General features: G+C 40.2%; 1 long non-coding RNA gene across 2 annotated transcripts; it reads left to right on the top strand.

Annotated features, from left to right (window-relative positions):
• The first annotated feature begins 874 nt into the window (after positions 1 to 874).
• On the top strand, positions 875 to 7677 carry LOC145865566 (uncharacterized). Of its 2 annotated transcripts, none has more exons than XR_014383032.1 (4): positions 875 to 1342; positions 1530 to 1606; positions 4002 to 4211; positions 5870 to 7677. It is a non-coding gene; the product is annotated as an uncharacterized LOC145865566 (long non-coding RNA). The 2 variants fall into 2 exon arrangements; XR_014383031.1 differs by having other exon boundaries at positions 880 to 1342; positions 1540 to 1606.
• Positions 7678 to 9245: the final 1568 nt, after the last annotated feature.

Here is a 9245-nt window from a genome sequence, read left to right as displayed (position 1 = left end):
GGCTTTGCCAGAGAAAGTGCCAAGATGTAATACGTCAATTAGTACCATGGTCATGTGATTCTGTGTTTAAAGGGAAATGCGTAGAACAAACAGGCATTTAAGAACAATGGAGACATTCTAAAAAATGACATATAGGGAATTCTTTCCCGCTTAACATTCTTTCACATTTTCCCACATTTAACAACAATAGAAAGTAAAAGGGGATGTAAATAAACATTTGGATACTTTCTTTGAAAGGTCTGCCTCTGACTGACCAACACACACCCCTCACTCCCTGTAGCTCAGGGTTCTATTACAGAGAACAAACACAAACAGACCAGAGTAGAAGACACATTGATCTCTGTTCCATTCTTGTGAAGGAGACCACACCTCCAATACATCAGATGGAACAACAAATAAAGGATGAACACAGGGGAGCTTTAATTGTGGTAAAATACAAATCTTTCGGGAAAAACTGTTCCACTTTTACTGTGCTTCTTGGAGTTGACTGGGGTGTTGTTAGATCCATGGTCGTAGACTGTAGTACTCACTAAAGTATCATGCTGACATTGAGAAGTGCAAGGGGACTAATGAAATCAATAACTAATAACACACACACACACACACACAGTCCCGCACTTGAGGAATGCATGTGTCAGCTGGCAGACGATCAGAACATGCACACACAAATGCGCACACACACAAACACACACATCCCTCACCCCTTGTTCTTATGCGGTAAAAGGAGCTTGGTCTCCACAGTGACCAAACACAGAAAAGGAGGCAGGGCAACAAGAGCAGCTGGCCTCCAGAGATTGAGAGTGAGAGAGAGAGGTGTAGAGTGAGAGGGGGTGTGTGAGGAAAAATAAAAAAAAAAAAAAAACTGAGAGTGAATGAGTGTGGAAAGACAGCGCCAGAAGAGAGCGGCGGAGGGGGAGTGGAGGCAGAGAAAGGGGAGAGACTTACTGCCAGTGCAAAAGACTAAGGAGAGAGAGCATAGTAGAGGAGGTACACAGACTCTCTCAGAAGACGAGAGCAGCACAAAGAAGCAGAAAGTGAACACAGACTTTTAAAGAGAGAGAAACTGCTGGAAACTGCCATACTGACAACTGACAACCCAGTGAACTAAAGATACAGAACCTTTAAAAGGACAAAATAAAATCTTTCAGTCTGGAAAACTGGAATAAGCTAATTAGATGAGGTGAAACAGCGTAGAGGAGACCACACAAAGTATAGGAATAAGAAGAGGGGGATGGTGAAAGAGAGTTTTTAATGGACATTTGAGAAACTTTGAGAAAAGTGGATAAACTCTGTACTGAAGTTTGAGAGACTGATACATTGCCAAACTCATTCACTCCAAAAGGTAAGATTTTTGATACAGTAAAGTTGCCCTGTCAGTGATGTTTTGTTATTTCTTTGTATATTGTTTACACTTGTTTTTTCAATGTCTGTTGGACATTAACAAGTTCAATTGCTAAGAAAATACAAACTATAGTGGTTGACAATTGCTTGTTACATGAAAACAGTATATGTTTGAATATGACTTTCAGAACTTTTCAGCATTGCAGATATTCTGGGACTAAAGTTGGCTTTCAGGGAAACCTTTGGGGTCTCTTCAGACATTCACGTAAGTAACATGAAGCAGGAGAGGGGCCCAGGACAGATTGAATGAGAGAAAGGGGAGAGAGACAGGGTGGGGGGAGAGGATAGAGAAAATAATGAGATGGGGGAGGATAGAGAGTGATAGACAGACACAGAGAGAGAAAAGAGGGGGAGAGAAACAGCAGAGGTCAGGTCATTCCTCAGAGTAACCCTGGCAAATCAAATGTTATTGGTCACATATTTAGCATATGTTATTGAGGGTGTAGCAAAATGCTTTGTTCCTAGCTCCAACAGTGCAGTAATATCTTAATTCACAAACAATACACACAAATCTAAAAGTAAAAGAATGGAATTAAGAAATATATAAATATTAGGACAAGCAATGTTGGAGTGGCATTGACTAAAATACAGTAGAATAGAATACAGTATATACACTACCGTTCAAAAGTTTGGGGTCACTTAGAAATGTCCTTGTTTTTAAAAGAAAAGCACATTTTTGTCCATTAAAATAACATCAAATTGATCAGAAATACAGTGTAGACATTGTTAATGTTGTAAATGACTATTGTAGCTTGAAATGGCTGATTTTTAATGGAATATCTACGTAGGTGTACAGAGGCCCATTATCAGCAACTATCACACCTGTGTTCCAATGGTACGTTGTGTTAGCTAATCCAAGTTTATCATTTTAAAGGGATAATTGATCATTAGAAAAACCAATTATGTTAGCATAGCTGAAAACTGTTGTGCTGATTAAAGAAGCAATGAAACTGGCCTTCTTTAGACTGGTTGAGTATCTGGAAAATCAGCATTTGTGGGTTCGATTACAGGCTCAAAATGTCCAGAAACAAATAACTTTCTTCTGAAACTCGTCAGTCTATTCTTGTTCTGAGAAATGAAGGATATTCCATGTGAGAAATTACCAAGAAACTGAAGATCTCGTACAACGCTGTGTTCTACTCCCTTCACAGAACAGAGCAAACTTGCTCTAACCAGAATAGAAAGAGGAGTGGGAGGCACAACTGAGCAAGAGGACAAGTACATTAGAGAGTGTCTAGTTTGAGAAACAGACGTCTCACAAGTCCTCAACTGGCAGCTTCATTAAATAGTACCTGCAAAACACCAGTCTCAATATCAACAGAGTTCCTCTGTCCATTGTCTGTGTTCTTTTGCCCATCTTAATCTTTTCTTTTTATTGGCCAGTCTGAGATATGTCTTTTTCTTTGCAACTCTGCCTAGAAGGCCAGCATCCCGGAGTCGCCTCTTCACTGTGATGTTGAGACTGGTGTTTTGCAGGTACTATTTAATGAAGCTGCCAGTTGAGGACTTGTGAGGGGTCTGATGGGGAAAAAATGATGGAAAGCTTAGTGATGAAGACGGGAACACAACCTACTTGTAATATCAGAGTATAGTGAATAATTCCATATAAACATCTTCGTACAGGGATGGTACCGTTTAAGAAACAATAAGGGAGATCACAAGACCAATGAGCAGACTGCCCAGACAGTGACAGAATAGTGTTCAGTTAGTCTGTAAGTTACAGTAACAGTAGAGGAAACAGTACACAGGCAGATTGTTGTGTTGCTGCATCAGATATTTGACACAGTGCTGTAACTGCGTAGTTCGTGCCACACAACACCACATAATGTGGCCTCAGTGCCTAGCAGCTTCTCACAAAGATAAGTGATTAGAGAACTAGATAAGTGCAAAGGAAGCATGTACACACACACACACACACACACACACACACACTTGAGTCTAGTATCAACATGCGTTGGATAGCCCACACACAGCTGCTGTAGCTGATGACAGAACCCAGTCTGAAATGTCAATCCTGAAATAGTCTGGATGGGTTATAATTAAATGACAGTATGGACAGTTCCAGCTACACCAGGACTTCTTACACACACACACACACACACACACACACACACACACACACACACACACACACACACACACACACACACACACACACACACACACACACACACACACACACACACACACACACACCCAGCAGCCTGATTAGAGGGGTGAGATGTAATGCATGAGCATACAGGTGTTAAAATATAGAGAATAATATAAATATACATAAAATATAGATGGTGGAGAGTAATTGTAGAGCATCCAGAACAAATTGCATAGTTGACTAGAGGGGTTAGGGTGGGGTTAAAGGGCTATTTTGTCAAGGGCGAGTTTCATGCAAACACATAATACTCCCTTTTACCTAAAGAAACACTCAAAAAGTTCACAGTTATAGATGTGAGGAATGAAAGATATCATTCAGGAAAGTTCTTATAGGAAGTGTGTGTGTACCTAAAGTGTATGCATGCGTGCATGAGCACCACCAACAATCTCTCGTGATGCAAACATCGTCTAATTCTCTCCATTTCTTTGTACCCTAATCTTCCCCTTAGGTGCAGTGCCATAAGTTCAAAACATTACCCCAAAGCTATTTGGATCCATCCCCAGTCTCCCTCTGTGTGTGACTTGACCAGGGGAATCCAAGATGGAGGTGAGGGAGGAGGTGTTGGACATCCTAAATAAGGTGTGGACTAAACTACAGAACCTCCCTCAGGCCAACTCGCTGGAGCTGGGGGCCTTCTTCATAATTATCCTCTTCGTCGGTGAGTCTAGGCACATGCCAGTCCATAGCCCCAACCCTTGGATACCTCTCGTAGACCTGAAAGGAGCATAAGGCAGTTCTAGAACTCAACTGTTTCAGCCTCGCTCAGTGCTTAGTTATTGTAACATGTTACATACAGTATGTCATAGTGACTGTTTCAATTATAACTGGGTAAAACCACATGAGTTGAATTACAAGTGATCACAACAACACTATTGTAATCAGTAATGAATTTATCATGCAACATTTCAATCTGTTATTGGCAGAGCAACAAGTTAGTCTCTGTTTACATACAGTACCAGTCAAAAGTTTGGACACCTACTCATTCCAGGTTTATTTTTTTTATTTTTTTTTACTATTTTCTACATTGTAGAATAATAGTGAAGACATCAAAACTATGAAATAACACATACGGAATCATGTAGTAACCAAAAAAAGTGTTGAACAAATCAAAATATATTTTATATTTGAGATTCTTCAAAGTAGCCACCCTTTGCCTTGATGACAGCTTTGCACAATCCTGGCATTCTCTCAACCAGCTTCATGAAATGGAATGCATTTCAGTTAACAGGAGTGCCTTGTTAAAACTTCATTTGTGGAATTACTTTCCTTCTTAATGCATTTGAGTCTATCAGTTGTGTTGTGACAATGTAGGGGTGGTATATAGAAGATAGCCCTATTTGGTACAAGAACAGCTCAAATAAGCAAATAGAAATGACAGTCCATTGTTATTTTAAGACATGAAGGCCAGTCAATCTGGAAAATGTCAAGAACTTTGAAAGTTTCTTTCACTTTGAAAGTGCAGTCGCAAAACCTATCAAGGGCTGTGATGAAACTGACTCTCACGAGGACCGCCACAGGAAAGCAAGACCCAGAGTTACTTCTGCTGCAGAGGATAAGTTCATTAGAGTTACCAGCCTCAGAAATTGCAGCACAAATAAATACTTCAGCGTTCAATTAACAGACACATCAACATCAACTGTTCAGAGATGAATCAGGCCTTCGTTGTCGAATTGCTGCAAAGAAACCACTACTAAAGGACACCAATAAGAAGAAGAGACTAGCTTGGGCCAAGAAACAAGAGTAATAGACATTAGACCAGTGGAAATCTGTCCTTTGGTCTGATGAGTCCAAATTTAGATTTTTGGTTCCAACCACAGTGTATTTGTGAGACAGAGTAGGTGAATGGATGATGTCTGCATGTGTGCTTCCCACCATGAAGCATGGAGGAGGTGGTGTGATGGTGTGGGGTTGCTTTTCTGGTGACACTGTCAGTGATTTATTTAGAATTCAAGGCACACTTAATCAGCATGGCTACCACAGCATTCTGCAGCGATACGCCATCCCATCTGGTTTGCTGTTGGAAAAGCATTCCTCATGAAGCTTGTTGAGAGAATGCCAAGTGTGCAAAGCTGTCATCAAGGCAAATGGTGGCTACTTTGAAGAATCTAAAATATATTTTGATTTGTTTAACACTTTTTAGGTTACTACATGATTCCATATGTGTTATTAAATAGTTTATGTCTTCACTATTATTCTACAATGTAGAAAATAGTAAAAATAAGGAAAAACCCTTGAACGAGTTGGTGCGTCCAAACTTTTGACTGGTACTGTAATAATGTTAGAAAGCTAAATCTCTCTTTCTCTCTCTCCTTCCAGCCACTTTCCTGTTTATGATTGTGCTATCCTGCGTTCACTGCTGTTGCTGTGGAAAGCCTAAATACCAGGGTTCCCGGGTCCAGCCCTTACAGGCTGTCTGAGGAGGAGGGGACAGTGGCCCAGTTGCAATACTTATAAAATGCACCCTTCCCTCCCTTCAAGGAAGGGAGGAAAGAGCGATTCAAGGGAGGAACCAAGGAAGGAGGGATGCTCTCTAAAGTATTGGTATTGCCTGAACAATGTAGTTTGGAGGGGACAGACAGACTGCTATGCAACCATCCTGAAGAATCCATGTGTGTATAAAGGCTGATGAGCAATGGCAGAAGTCATTAAGACTACTCAGCAGTAGTTGTAAACAGGACAATGATGCACTAGGAACAGAGCACTGTGAGCCTTGTTTCTGCGCTGTTGTTCTGTCTGACTCAGTCTGAGAACACAAACCACTCCAAGGTGGACAAAAACAGATCTACACAATTTTTCTCATGTGATTTTAACCTGAAACAGCTGATAGGATTTATGTTGTGTGTTTTATATAAAAAGATACAAAACGAAGGGAATTTCTAATGTATCTTGTTCTTTGAAAGGTCTGTTTTTATGTCCAGAATATCAAACCCCTCTCTGTTCTCCTTTAAGATGACCCCACGGGAAAAGTCCTGAAGTTCCAAACTTGTTTTCATTTAACTCTGTTTTCCACTGGAACGGGACAGACCAATAGAGAGTGCCCTCTGCTGCTGCAATGAGCACAAAACATTTAAGCCTACTGGGGAAGCAGGTACCCTAGTGGTTGCATGGGGCCAGTAACCGAAAGGTTGCTGGATCGAATCCCCGAGCTGACAATGTCAAAATCTGTTCTGCCCCTGGTCAAGGCAGTTAACCCACTGTTCCCCGGTAGGCATTCACTGTAAATAAGAATTTGTTCTTAACCTTTACTTAACTGATTTTCCTAGTTAAATATGTGCCAAAGCAAAAGGTGGTGTTGCAACCTTGTCTAAGAGCATTTTGTATTATTCTGTATGTCAAACCGAAACACCCCATATAGTATGTTATGTTACATATCGTGGTATAAATAAAGGTTAAATAATGTTTTTTTAATGTATTAATTAGTGGATGTCCATTACCCATTTCGTATATGATTTGTTACGAATTACAAGTCGTATTATATGTTACGAATGTGCAAAACGTGCAATATGTAATGAATTTGCTAAAATGTACAATATGCTATGAATATGCTATGAATTCTAGGTAGGTTGCTAGGTGGCTAACATTAGCTTGCTCGCTAACGTTAGCTAGGCTAGGGGTTAGTGTTAGCTAACATGCTAAGTAGTTTCAAAGTAGCTAAAAAGTAGTAGGTATAGTTGGAAAGTTGCTAATTAGCTCAAATGCTAATGTTGTCCTTGATGAGATTCAAACTTTCAACTTTTGGGTTGCTAGACTTTCGCATTACACGCCTGACCAACCACCCTACTTTTAATTGTTGCCGTGAGTAACCATCTGTCTTATGTAATCATACCAACTGCATCTCGGATTTAAGTACAGAATAACACAAAATTCCCTGAGACCAGATTCAGTATTGATGCAGAATTGTAGAAATAGGTCACCTTATAAATGGTGATTCGTGATTATTAGTAGTTATACCATCTCTGATTGTACAGTACTTGATTATAATTAATTTAGAGTGAAACAAGCAGTGTTTTTATCTTATATTGAGCTGTAGTTGTTACAGGAGCAATGTGTTTGTTTACAAGTTTAGCTTTAATTATTGTTGAAGTGCACATAAAACTAAGTAAAATAAAGAATTAAAAAATGTACATCGTTATTCTTCTTGTTATTAGTGCAGAAATGATTGAGTGCATCGTGTCAACAGTTAAATTGTAATGTAACACTCCAATAATTGTCTGGGCCGATATCATATATGACTTTCCTACAATTAGGCCTACTATCTATAAAATGACAAAGGCCACACCTTAGGACTAACCCACCCTATACCTGATACTTTCACTGTAGGTGCTGTTTTCTATACCATTACAAGACGTAGCTATTTCACATTAAAACATGCGTTTTTGGAACACTTCACAAGTGAAATTCATGTGTTTTTTCAGTAACGGTTTTGCAGTAAAGCATGCCTTATCAGGCCTTGTAGCACAGTCTCGGGCCTCACCTCCAAATATCATCAGTTAACAGTAAACCAGCTATACACCTCTCTCTCTCCTACTGCGCCACATATAGAAAACCGTCCCAACAAGAGAAGTAGTTACGATCTCTGCTTAGGCTCAAGGAATAAGGTGGAATAAGGCTCTCATACAAAGGAGGGCCTTCTGGGTGGTGGAAATATAGATGAAAGGCCTGAGCAGATATTGAGTAACTAGCAGAGGCCTACATGTCCAGTCCCCAGATCTCACAGACTGTACACACTGTAGCTGTTGCTGAGAACACTGAGAGATGGCTGTGGAAAGGTGAGTCAGTGATTGGAAACATGCTAATTAACAGCTCTGTAACATGTAGGAAAGCCTTGATGTTTTTGTATAGGCTATAGCCTACTGCCAGCATTTTACAAAGTGAAACAAAGTTAACAGCTGTGGAATTGGGGAAATGGGATGCCATCTAGTTTGTGAAGTGCACCAGTCCCTCCTGCAGCAAAGCACCCCCACAACATGATGCTGCCACCCCCGTGCTTCACGGTTGGGATGGTGTTCTTCGGCTTGCAAGCATCCCCCGTTTTCCTCCAAACATAACGATGGTCATTATGGCCAAACAGTTCTATTTTTGTTTCATCAGACCAGATGACATTTCTCCAAAAAGCACCATCTTTGTCCCCATGTGCAGTTGCAAACCGTAGTCTGGCTTTTTTATGGCGGATTGGAGCAGTGGTTTCTTCCTTGCTGAGCGGCCTTTCAGGTTGTCGATATAGGACTCGTTTTACAATTTTTCTTGGCTGATTTCTTTTGATTTTCCCATGATGTCAAGCAAAGAGGCACTGAGTTTGAAGGTAGGCCTTGAAATACATCCACAGGTACACCTCCAATTGACTCAAATGATGCCAATTAGCCTATCAGAAACGTCTAAAGCCATGACATAATTTTCAGGAATTTTCCAAGCTGTTTAAAGGCACAGTCAACTTAGTGGACAGTGGGGGAAAAAAGTATTTGATCCCCTGCTGATTTTGTACGTTTGCCCACTGACAAAGAAATGATCAGTGTATAATTTTAATGGTAGGTTTATTTGAACAGTGAGAGACAGAATAACAGCAAAACAATCCTGAAAAACGCATGTCAAAAATGTTATAAAATGATTTGCATTTTAATGAGGGAAATAAGTATTTGACCCCTCTGCAAAACATGACTTAGTACTTGGTGGCAAAACCCTTGTTGGCAATCAC

Source organism: Salmo salar, chromosome 28, assembly GCF_965601325.2.
Source record: "Salmo salar chromosome 28, fSalSal1, whole genome shotgun sequence".
In the NCBI taxonomy this organism is placed as follows: Eukaryota; Metazoa; Chordata; class Actinopteri; order Salmoniformes; family Salmonidae; genus Salmo; species Salmo salar.
Note: the sequence above shows the minus strand (reverse complement) of the source record. Positions and strands in the feature narration are given on the sequence as shown.